This window comes from Planococcus citri, chromosome 4 (assembly GCF_950023065.1).
Source record: "Planococcus citri chromosome 4, ihPlaCitr1.1, whole genome shotgun sequence".
Lineage (NCBI taxonomy): Eukaryota > Metazoa > Arthropoda > Insecta > Hemiptera > Pseudococcidae > Planococcus > Planococcus citri.
In genome coordinates, this window is record NC_088680.1 from 3996469 (window position 1) to 4009197 (window position 12729).

The 12729-nt window shown below is 36.5% G+C and overlaps 1 protein-coding gene across 2 annotated transcripts in view; it reads left to right on the forward strand.

Annotated features, from left to right (window-relative positions):
• The window catches only part of LOC135842269 (frequenin-1), a 295329-nt gene that overhangs the window by 96901 nt on the left and 185699 nt on the right, over nucleotides 1-12729 (forward strand). Inside the window, exon 1 of one of the 2 annotated variants that reach the window (XM_065359642.1) lies at nucleotides 358-664. The exons of the other annotated variant lie outside the window; for it this stretch is intronic. The gene's annotated coding sequence lies outside the window, so the exon portion shown is untranslated. Of the gene's footprint in view, nucleotides 1-357; nucleotides 665-12729 lie in introns of those variants that run through there. 2 annotated transcript variants of the gene reach the window in all.

Here is a 12729-nt window from a genome sequence, read left to right on the forward strand (position 1 = left end):
TGAAATCCCATTCTTTCTATATACGCACATGATTAGATGGGTACCATATAGCCTAGCCTTTGTATACAAATGTACCTATCCTAGCTATTTTTACTCGTTTTGGATATGTATGCAAATGTACATTACTAAAAATGTATATATGTATAGTACTTACATACTACATACATTCGTATTTCATACGTATGCATCGAAAAAGAAAAAAAAAAAGGAAAATAGATGAAAAATCTGGGGCCTCAGGGCGCCTTCTGTAAACCGTGGTCGTCTCTCCCTGTCTGCCATATACTGCTGTGTGCCCCTCTCCCTCCCTTGGCGGCTTTCAAAGGCATGGCAAAAGCGTCGGTCACCTCCTCGCGAGATTTTCAACTCCGCCAAACGTATTCGTACTTTTCAGTCTATGTTGATTTTACTGCGCGAAAGCACGTATTGTATCGATGTCTAGTGGCACATTTTAGTCGATTAATCGCGTAATTTTTATCTCGACGTAATTTTTTTCTCTTTCGAATTTTTGTTCCGATGTATGAATTTTAAGTGCGGGTTGTTATAATTGATTTTTTACACATTTTGTTGTGGTTTTTTTAAACGTTGTAAATGAGTTTTTTACGAGTGGTTGTTGAATCGAGTGATTTCGTCGTTGAATAGTGTGATTGCTGAATTTTATTTATAGGTAATTAATAATTTATTTTATTGCTTTTGTGTTATGGGATTTTTTTTCGTTTTTCAAATATTTTACTACTTTGTAGTATAATCGAGTCGTCATTTCGACAAATTTTTCAAAAAAATTGCCCGAGCATTATTCAACTTTTCTTGTTTTTTTTTTTTTGGTGTACAGTGTTTCCCCTGATCAGATTTTTAGTTTTTTCAGATGTTTGTTTTGGGAAACTTCAAATATGCAAATTAAGCGTATGTACCCGAATATCATATGAGATTGGTTTAAGGGTATGAGAGGAAGAGAGAGAAGTCAGAATTAGAGGAGGTCCATGTAAAAAAAATTACCCAATTGTTATTTTGAAATCATTGGGATTTTTTTACTCGACCTGGATGCTCCAAATTTGCAAGATAAGACATCGAGTTTTGATCGAATGATTCATTAAAAAATAACACGTCGTTGTGACTGAGAGAAAGTTTTGTAGGTCCATGCTTGATTTTGAGATTTCTTTTTTGTTTCAGCTTGGAGATGAGTAAAATCATTTATTGCACATGTTCAGTTTTTTTTTCAAACTTGCCTGAAAGTTCTGCTTTCTTTGGCTTCTGTTTTGGTAAAATGAGTTTTTTTTTCTTTTTCAGAATTTTGATGCTTTTTGACTTGAATGTACATTTTTTAGCCTTCCTTCCACAAATTGGAACATTTGGAAAAATTTCCTGCCAGAAAAATCCTGTTTTCTGTCAAAATTGTCAAAAAATCTTGCCTTTCTTACAGAATTTCCAGAAAATATTGCTCTTCTTGTCAAAATGGTCTTAAATTTTGGCCAAAGTGCCAAAAGTTCCAAAAAAGCTACTGTTTCGCTAAAATTGCAAAATTTGATTTTTTTAAAATACAAAGATTTTTACTTTACTTAATGAATCCCCCCCCTCCAAAATTGAAGGATTTGGAAAATTCACCTGCTGGAAAAGTTCTACTTTCGTGTCAGAATAATTGCCAACAAGTTCTGCTTTTTGACAAAATAGCCAAAAGTTCTATTGTTGTGCCAAAAATTCTTGAAAATTGTGCTGCTTTTATAAAAATACATCAGAAGTTTTGCCGAATATGCCTAAAAGTACTGCTTACTTTCTACAAAGAAATGGTTAGAAGTCGGTCTTGTTTTTTTGCCAACATTTCCTGAAAGATGTGCTATTTTGAGTCTGGGGTTTCCGGTTTTTTGAATCAAATTTTGAAATTTTCTATAAATTTTTTTCCGTTTTTTGATTTTTTTTCCACTTACCTATTCTAATTCTTTTTGAAAGTGCAAAGATTTTGACTCTGTGGTTAATTTGGCCTTCACTCTATAAATTCGAGCATTAAAAAAAACATTCCTACAAGGAAAGTTCTGTTTTGTGGTCAAAATTTTCAAAAATTCCTACAGAAGTTTTGCCTTTTTTGTCAAAATAACCCTGATTTTTGTCAAAAATGCTTGTAATAAGGTTGACTAGATACTTACTGCTCTCTGCAATTACCAAAATTGCCAAAAAACTTGACAGGTTTGCTCCTTTTGCCAAAATGGTCTTAATGTTCGTCAAAAATTGAAGAAAGTTCTGATTTTCTCCAAAGGCTATAGGTGGATAAGTATGGTGAATATGCCCCCGAGAGCTTCAGGGTTGATATTTGCATGGAAGGTTGGTACCCTTGAGCACCTTCCGTCACGAAAGTTTCAGACCCCCAGGACCCCCCGTTTTTGAGAAACCCCCCCTTTTCTAAAATTACAATAAAAATTTTTTTCTCAGCCCCATGTGAACCGATTTTTTTAATTTTTTGGTATGTTGTAAACATCCATAAGAGGCATCCCCACAAAAAATTTCAACCCCCTCCCCTCATAGTTTCCCCTCAAAATGGCGTTTTTTAGTTTTGTTTGCCCGTTTTAGCAATGATCATGATTCGGCACAAAAATGCGAATAGCATTTTTAAATGTGTTTTTGACCCCTACAAAACATATATTTTTTTCAAAAAAAAATTTTTGGTGGGCCGTGGTCAAAACTTGAAAAAACCAACAGAGGGGGTTAAAATTGGATTCTGGTGTAAATCATTGTTTTTGGTAAACAAGGTGTCGTTTCCATATGAATCGAACCTCCCGAACACGAATATGACGCCCAATCTTATGCTACCCTCATCCACACCCCTCCAGCGCCTCTGCCCCCTTCTCAATTTTTACAATATCAAAAGTTGAGCTATTTTCGTAATATTGGTGTCGTTTCCATATGAATCGAACCTCCCGAACACGAATATGACGCCCAATCTTATGCTACCCTCATCCACACCCCTCCAGCGCCTCTGCCCCCTTCTCAATTTTTACAATATCAAAAGTTGAGCTATTTTCGTAATATTGGTGTCGTTTCCATATGAATCGAACCTCCCGAACACGAATATGACGCCCAATCTTATGCTACCCTCATCCACACCCCTCCAGCGCCTCTGCCCCCTTCTCAATTTTTACAATATCAAAAGTTGAGCTATTTTCGTAATATTGGTGTCGTTTCCATATGAATCGAACCTCCCGAACACGAATATGACGCCCAATTTTACGCTACCCTCATCCACACCCCTCCAGTGCCTTAGCCCCCACCTCAATTCCTACTATATTAAATATTGAGCTATTTTCATAATGTTGGTATCGTTTCCATATGAATCGAACCCTCCGAACACGAATAGGAATTCCAATTTTTTGCTACCCTCATCCACGCCCCTCTCCAGTGCGTCTGCCCCAAACTCAATTTTCACTATATTGAAAGTTGAGCTATTTTCATAATGTTGGTGTCGGTTCTATATGAGTCGAACACCCCGAACACGAATATGAATTCCAATTTAGCTCTACTCTCATCCATCGCCTTTCAGGCTACAGCCAGCTCGACAATTTTTATTATTTGAAATGCTAAACCTATTTTCATAATGCTGGGTGTCATTTTGGCACGAATGGAAACCTCGAAACTTGAATGTTAAAGTTTGAACCCTTGCGATGGTCATTGTTTTACGAGTTTTCAACCTTCGCGAAACATACTTTTAAAAGTAATGACAACCCGAGTAATTATTTGTAGAAGATTGATCAGAGTTGGTGAAAACATTTATGGTTTAGGTGAGGGCGGAGGCACTGTATAGGGTTGTGGTTGAGGTTAGCATAAAATTGGACTTCATATTCGTATTCGGGGTGTTAGATTCATATGGAAACGACACCAACATTATGAAAATATCTGAACTTTCAATATAGTAAAAATTGAGTTGGGGGCAGACGCACTGGGGAGGGGTGTGGATGAGGGTAGCAAAAAATTGGAATTCATATTCGTGTTCGGAGTGTTCGACTCATATGGAACCAATACGAACATTACGAAAATATCTAAACTTTCAATATAGTGAAAATTGAGTTGGGGGCAGACGTACGGAGGAGGGGTGTGGATGAGGGTAGCAAAAAATTGGAATTCATATTTGTGTTCGGAGAGTTCGATTCATTTGGAAACGACACCAATATTACGAAAATAGCTGAACTTTTGATATAGTAAAAATTGAGAAGGGGGCAGAGGCGTTGGAGGGGTGTGGATGAGGGTAGCATAAGATTGGACGTCATATTCGTGTTCGGGGGGTTCGATTCATATGGAAACGACACCTTGTTTACCAAAAACAATGATTTACACCAGAATCCAATTTTAACCCCCTCTGTTGGTTTTTTCAAGTTTTGACCACGGCCCACCAAAAATTTTTTTTTGAAAAAAATATATGTTTTGTAGGGGTCAAAAACACATTTAAAAATGCTATTCGCATTTTTGTGCCGAATCATGATCATTGCTAAAACGGGCAAACAAAACTAAAAAACGCCATTTTGAGGGGAAACTATGAGGGGAGGGGGTTGAAATTTTTTGTGGGGATGCCTCTTATGGATGTTTACAACATACCAAAAAATTAAAAAAATCGGTTCACATGGGGCTGAGAAAAAAATTTTTATTGTAATTTTAGAAAAGGGGGGGTTTCTCAAAAACGGGGGGTCCTGGGGGTCTGAAACTTTCGTGACAGAAGGTGCTCAAGGGTACCAACCTTCCATGCAAATATCAACCCTGAAGCTCTCGGGGGCAAATTCACCATACTTATCCACCTATAGCCTGTGTCAAAAAGTCATGTTTTTTTTTGCCAAAGTTACCCATAAATTAAGCTTTTTATATTTTTTAAACATTTCATTATTTAATTATACCTATTCTTTTTTTCTTTTTTTTTGGGGGGGGGGAATTTCGAATTTTTTCGCCTATTCCAAGTCCGAAGTCCTAAATTTTTGTCAAGTTAGTGCGTAAACATGCTAAAAAGTCTTGCTTTTTGCCGGAAGTCCTGTTTTTAGCCAAAGGTCGCGAAAACCCGCATTTTTTTCCATTTTTAAAATCATGTTTCTAAATTTTCCATTTATTTTTCTCTCTGTTTTCAAATTCGTTTTTTTTTTTCACCTAATGTTCTGCTCTCTTTGACAGTAGAAATATTCCGACTTGAATGAATTTTGGCCCTTTGAAGCATTTTGAAAGAATACCTATTAATTGCTTTTTTGCCAGAATGTTCTGCATTCAAAATGTCACCCTTTGATTTGAACGGTACCGCGATTTTTGGAAAGAGAATAGTCTAAAACCCCCAAAACCAAATTTTCAGCTGCCCAAGTTCATTTTTCGATTTTTGGCGAATTTTTGAAAATTCAAAATCGACTGTTTTTGGCGATTTATGTTTTTTTTTAAAAAATTAGGTACCTGATCAATAAAAATCGTCAAAATAAGTCCCAAGACTAATAATAATTACACAAATCCAAATTCCACCATTTCCAGCCATTCTGGAGCCTCCAGCCCGATTTTTCAATTTCTCCAGAATTTCGAATTTGCTCCAGAAGGCGTGAATATGAAGTTGGGCAGCTAAAAATCGAGTTGTATATTTCACTCGACCTGTTTAACGAGTTTATCCACATTTGAGCCGATTTTGAGAGTGACTCCTCAAAAGTGGCTTTTTGACCAGCTTTTTTCAAAGGTTAAAAAATCCAAAAAATCAAAAGTTTCCCGTTTGTGTGGAAATTTTTGAAATTAACGCGAATCGCTGTGTTTTGTCCAAAACTAACCCCCCTCCCCCCACCATCTAAATTTCACAATTTTCGGCCATTCCGAAGCCTCCAGCGCGATTTTTCAATTTCTCCAGGGATTTTGAATTTGCTCTAAAAGGCGTGAATACGCAGTTGGACAGAAGTCATAACCTCCGGAGCGCAAATTCTAACATTTCCAGCCGTTTTCGAGCTAGAGTGACACCTCAAAAAACGACTCTTGAGGTGTCACTCTCAAAATCGGCTCAAATGTGGATAAACTTGTTAAACAAATCGAGTGTGATATACAACTCGATTTTTAGCTGCCCAACTGCATATTCACGCCTTCTGGAACAAATTCAAAATTCTGGAGAAGTTGAAAAATCGCACTGGAAGCTCCAAAATGGCTGGAAATGGTGAAATTTAGATTTGTGCTCTCAATATTAGTTTTGGAACTCATTTTGACCATTTTTATTGATCAATTACGTACTTTTTTTTTAAAAAAAAAGCATAAATCGCCAAAAACAGTCAATTTTGAATTTTAAAAAATTTGCCAAAAATCGAAAAATGAACTTGGGCAGCTGAAAATTTGGTTTTAGGGGTTTTAGATTATGCTCTTTCCAAAAGTCGCGGTCCCGTTCAAATAGGAGTGTGACACCTCAAGAGGTTCCCTTGTCAGTTTGCTGTAAATATGAGATGCTCGTTGTACGTATTCACGGCAAACTGAGTATGCAATTCTATTAACATATTCGGATTGCTTCCGAACATATGTATTTTACTCCTTAATAGTCCGGCATATGACAATAGGAGTAATTGCACCCCCCCACCGAACCAACGGGACAACTTTTTTCTTAGAGGGGACATCCTGAGGAACATTTTAAAGCAAACTTGCCAAAAAAAAAGTTGGCCTTACTTACAAAATGGCGGCCATTTTGATTGACAGGTCAGCCGAAATCGCAGATTTTGCGTTTTAACATAGGACTTGCACGAACTTTTTCAAACTTTACAAAGGTAGATCGAAAGATCATGCAAAAATTTATCACCTGTCAAAATTTCAAGTGCTAAAGTGCGTTTTTCGATTTTTGGTGAATTTTTGAAAATCGAATTTAGGCCAAAAATGAGGGAAAAAATCAAAATGTTACCAAATTGACCAAGAAAGCTGAAATTTGGGAAATACCCTATTTTCGACATGCCAAATCGATTGGAAACGGTTTCAACCCGTTTTGAACAGTTCTGGAGCCTCCAGCACATTTTTGAAACTCGAAATTCCCACAAATTTCCATCAAATTAAAATTTATTCTAAAAACTAATTTCAATACGCTACGAAGTACTGCAGGTGAATTTCAAGTCGTTTTGGATCCTCCAGCGACTTTTTGAAAATTCCTAAAGCCTCCAGCAGATTTTTGAAATTTTAAATTATCACAAAATTTCATCAAATGGAGATGGAAATCTGAAATTTACTCTACACTCCAATTTTAACACCCTCTGAAGACGACTTCAGGTGGGTTCGAGTCATTTTACGGCCTCCAGCGACTTTTTTGACAATTACTGGAGCCTCCAGTAGATTTTTGAAACTTGAAATTTTCCCAAAATATCATCAAACTAAGATGGAGAGTCGAAATTCATTCTGCAAACTATTTTCAATACGTTACGAAGTTGACTGCTGGTGAATTTCAAGTCGTTTTGGAGCCTCCACAACTTTTTGAAAGGTTGTATGACGTTTTTTTGGAAAATTGAAATTTCCTAAAAGTAGCTGGAAGCTTCAAAACCATTTGAAACCACCATATAGTCTGCGAAGTAAATTTTAGCTTGCCAACTCCATTTGATAAATTAATGTTGGGGAAATTTCAAGTTTCAAAAATCTACTGGAGGCTCCAGTAATTTTCAAAAAAGTCGCTGGAGACCCTAAAATGACTTGAACGCACCTGAAGTCGTCTTCAGAGGGTGTTACATTGGAGTGTAGAGTAAATTTCAGATTTCCATCTCCATTTGATGAAATTTTGTGAAAATTTTAAAGTTTCAAAAATCTGCTGGAGGCTGTATGAATTTTCAAAAAGTCGCTGGAGGCTCCAAAACGACTTGAAATTCACCTGCAGTACTTCGTGGCATATTGAAATCAGTTTTTAGAATAAATTTTAGCTTTACAACTCCAATTTGATGGAATTTTGTGGGAATTTCGAGTTTCAAAAATCTGCTGGAGGCTCCAGAACTGTTCAAAACGGGTTGAAACCGTTTCCAATCGATTTGGCATGTCGAAAATAGGGTATATCTCAAATTTCAGCTTTCTTGGTCAATTTGGTAAAATTTTGATTTTTTCCCTCATTTTTGGCCTAAATTCGATTTTCAAAAATTCACCAAAAATCGAAAAACGCACTTTAGCACTTGAAATTTTGACAGGTGATAAATTTTTGCATGATCTTTCGATCTACCTTTGTAAAGTTTGAAAAAGTTCGTGCAAGTCCTATGTTAAAACGCAAAATCTGCGATTTCGGCTGATCTGTCAATCAAAATGGCCGCCATTTTGTAAGTAAGGCCAACTTTTTTTTGGCAAGTTTGCTTTAAAATGTTCCTTAGGATGTCCCCTCTAAGAAAAAAGTTGTCCCGTTGGTTCGGTGGGGGGGTGCAATTACTCCTATTGTCATATGCCGGACTATAAACACTGGAACTAAAAATTGAGCCAGGTCTCTCGATTTCCCCAAAATTTTCCGAGAGTGCTTTTTGATAGTCAGACAGAATGTGCGTACTGATCCTTCATAGTGTGGAGGGGGGATAGGGGGCTCGAAATTTTCACGAATTTGAGAAACTGGGCGGCTGAAATTGGAGCAAATGTTCTACAAAGAACAGGGATTTACCATTCAAAACCAGTCGGTAACACGGTTTTTTCAATTTTCTAGAAATTTGGGAGACTAATGAAATGCGTTAGAAGAGTCGAATCGAAAAAGTACAATATTCAACATTTTTCACAATTTGACCAAAATTTTAGGGTTCCCATCACCTCCTCCCTTCCCCATCCCCCCAGTTTTGCAAACAGCTTCAAAATTTCCAAGCTTTAGAAAATTGAGCGTTCAAAAAAAAAGCTCAACTTCGGAATGACTCACGTCAGGTGAAAAAACACGACCATTTCCTCTCACAAGCACACACCTATATGCTCGCTCAAATTCAAGCAATAAACGTCCTAATTACACGAACCACACTTCCATTTTATCGCCAACCATCTAATAGAGAATTGATCGTATAAAAACAATACCAACATTTAAAAGTACGCGATAACTAAGCCATTGAAACAATAATGGCACTGTTTCAGCAGCAATAACCGTATTTGACCACAAGATGTACACCATGCGTCGCGTCGTGCTACGCTTTTCTTTCCATGTTTCGTTTTTCTTCTTCGGTTCGTTCAAAGATTTTCTTCTTTTAACTCGTTTTTAATTCTAATTACATCGCTTCCGACACCGACACATTTCTCGGAAGAAACTTCCTTGTAACTCGTTCATGCTGTTCGTATGCTACCGTTTATACATTACAAGTTTACACTGTTACACCCACAAAACGTGAAGAACTATTAATTTAAACTGTTCGATATTAAAGGATGGCTCCTGGCTCGTGAACGTTTAGTCGACTTGTTCGTAAGATAGAACATTCTGCGTGTTTTTACTTCTACTGATTTTTTTTTTTTCGTATGGAATATGGATGTATTGTACATATATAGCTAAAGGCTTGGTACGTATAGTCTGCTCAAAAGACGAGAAATAAAAATAAATCTTTTTCAACTCTTTGTTCAGTTTAAATGATAATTAAGAACGTGGGTAATTCCTGATCTGATGAAAGTTGATCTAAAATTTTGCATACTGATGCTTTTGGAAATTTTTCAAATTTTTCTGCTTCGGTCGAAAATTTTTACTATAACAGTAAATATTTTCAAAAAAAAAAGAAAACAGATAGAACCCACTCCAAAGTACACTTACTACGTTCTTAATATTCATCGCAAACATTTACAGCTCGACGTAGCAAGATTATTCTCATCGTCGTCGAGCACATAAAAAAAAAGGCCCACGCAACCCTCTCTCATCCGAGCCTTCGAGCAATTCAAAACACTCTTCTACACGTACTCGTATAGCTGCGTCGTCGTCACATTCGCAAGACGACAATAAAAACATCCCGTCATGTCTGGCTGTGTAGAAAATTGAAATTCATCGAAATATTAAAGAATGAGCCAAACTGCCCCACGGGAACCTCGAACAGCAGTTACAATGTCAGTCCATCGTTAGCGCGACAACAACGACCGCCCATGGTATAAATTTAGCTCGACTCTAAATTACCTCACGTGACTCGTTATACGCTAACAACGATCTGGACGCGATTTCCACGCTCGTTTCACATATTTTTCCTTTTTAAAATTACCTAGACTTATTCGTCGTCGACTGAGAAATACAATCTCGCTCGTCTTCTCTCTCGCCTTCATCCGCGTTTATGTCTTTTGAATAAGCAGACTGAAAGAGAGCAATCGAGCAACCGAGACGCAGACTGAGACAGACAGAGAGAGAGGAAAAAAAACGTCGCCCAATGAATTTCAAATGAGAGAGAATAAACTTAGTTGGCATTCTTGTAACGTAAACGAAAGAGGTGACCGTAATGTCGTTATAGAGTCGAGTATTTTTTTCTCTCTTCGTCATCTGTATAGGTACCTTGCACCGCGACGAGCTTTTATTCTTTCTCTTCTTCTACACTGTTCAAATTACCGAATAGTACAGTATATTTCAGAACGAAATTGTACGAATTTGCACCCCTCTCCCAACTCAGATCCACGTCTTACTTTACACGACGCGAGTTTTTGCATTCCACAAATTAAAAAAAGAACGAAGAAAGAAGAACGAGAAAAAAAAGAAGCAAAAGCAAAAGAAAACGAAAGGGAAAAAAAGCCAAGTCAAACGAACTAAAACCATCATCAAACGACGTCGTTGAATTATTCTTACACACGTTGTAGAGAGCTATACACAGCTCTGTTTTTCGTATACCAAACTATACAATAACAGTGTACCAAACGAACCAGAACAATTCCCTAACCGGTATGTAAAATTCGAATAAATAATAGAAAAAAAAAAGGTAATCAAAATTACGCGAATTTGTCTTCTTCGTTCTCTGTTTAGTTGGCTCCGTGTATTTGAAGGAAAAAAAATCGACGCCAAAAATATCCTTCGTTTCATTTTTTTTTTTTAACCCCCGAACGTAAAACGAAACGAGAAAAAATCGTACGTTTGAAATCCGATATCTTTACGAGCACACAATCGACGTAAAATAAAGAAATTCGCGGCAATTCAGGCGTGATTTATCGTATTCGATGCTAATTTATAAACGTATAAAATTAATTTTTAGTATTTGGAATTTTGCAGCGGGTCGTTTTATAGCAGCTCGTGAGCAGTTTTATGTGAGCTTGCACCTTATTTGGATTTGGACCCGACGAGTAGTTTTTACATATATGTACGTATTCGGGGTGTCTAACAGGACTGCAGGTACTGCAGGTACTGCAAGTACTGTAAAAGTACTGCATTGAAATCCTCGGTACTGCAAGTACTGCAAAGTACTGCATTTTGCCTGAAAAGTACTGTATTTTTTCTCAGAATCATTGATTTAAAATTTTTTAAAAATCTCAAAATGAATTAATTGGTGAAAATTTAAAAAACTGTTCATTTTGTACCTCAAAAGATGGCAACACTTGTTAAATTAATACCTTGTAAAAATTTTATCGACAAATTCCAACCGCTTCAAAAATATTCTTTTTTCTTTGGGGGAGGGGGGTCAGTGTAAGCTGGATGAAAAAAAATAAGGTAATACAAAAGGTACTGTAAAAGTACTGCATTTCTTCGGAGAAATTTTGTTAGACACCCTGCTACTGTCGCAAAATTCAGAACCCAAATATTTTTAACTGTAATGAAAAAAGAAGTATACCCATACAACAATTGTCGACATCGACATTTACATCGACTACGTTTTTTTCCAACATGAAATGATGGAAAAGTGACCAATAAGTTATTTAATAGGAATCTTCTGTCAGTAAAGAAGTCAGGTTAATGAAAATTTTTGAAATTTTCTCATCATTTCTGACACTTTAACATGCCATCTCGACGTGTAGATGTGAATTTGGATGCTTGAAATTTACATTGACAACTATGTCGACCAATTTTTCAGAATTAAAATTTCTGTTTTAGTGTTTAAAAGTTTGGTAAACATTTAAAAATATGATCTTATTTAAAGAGAGAAACAAATTTTTAATAACATCGATAAAATTATTTACTTTTCCATAGTTTGGAGTTGTAGATGTTATGTCGATGTGAAAGTCAATCATCCACAAGCACATCAACACCAACATTGACCAAATTTTCAAAGATTTCACAAATTTGAAAAATTACGTTGATATTGCGGATGTATTTGTTGATGTCAAATTTCACATCAACATTAACATCGACATGTTGTCAACATGAAAATGTATTAGTTTAGTACTATTAGATAAGTTATTGCACTTTTCAATATAAAGAGTTTAATGTTCAACTACTGAATTGTATGGACTTTCTGTCTGTACTTCTGGGATGTAGCCTCTGTGTCAATGCTGCTTTCAGCACGAGCAATGGCCACCTAAAAGTGTAAGAAAAAAATCATTTTTGGAAACAAATTTTGAATTTTGAAACTAAAATTTTACATTTTGCATAACTGGAGGTCAATGTAAATTTTGATGCCAATGTTATTGTTGATCCATCCACATCCATCACATTTGGATCCCACATGTCGATGTAAATTTCAACCCTGTGTGAAGCTAATTGTAGACATAAATACCGATCAACATTGGTCAACAATTACATCAACAATTGGCTCGACACAGAGTCAAAATTTATGTCGACATGTGGCATCCAAAAGTGACATCCAAATGTGACGGATGTGGATGGGTCGACATTCACATCAAAATTAGCATGGTCATTGCTGTATGGGTAATGAGGAGAAGAAGCTTGGGAAATATGGC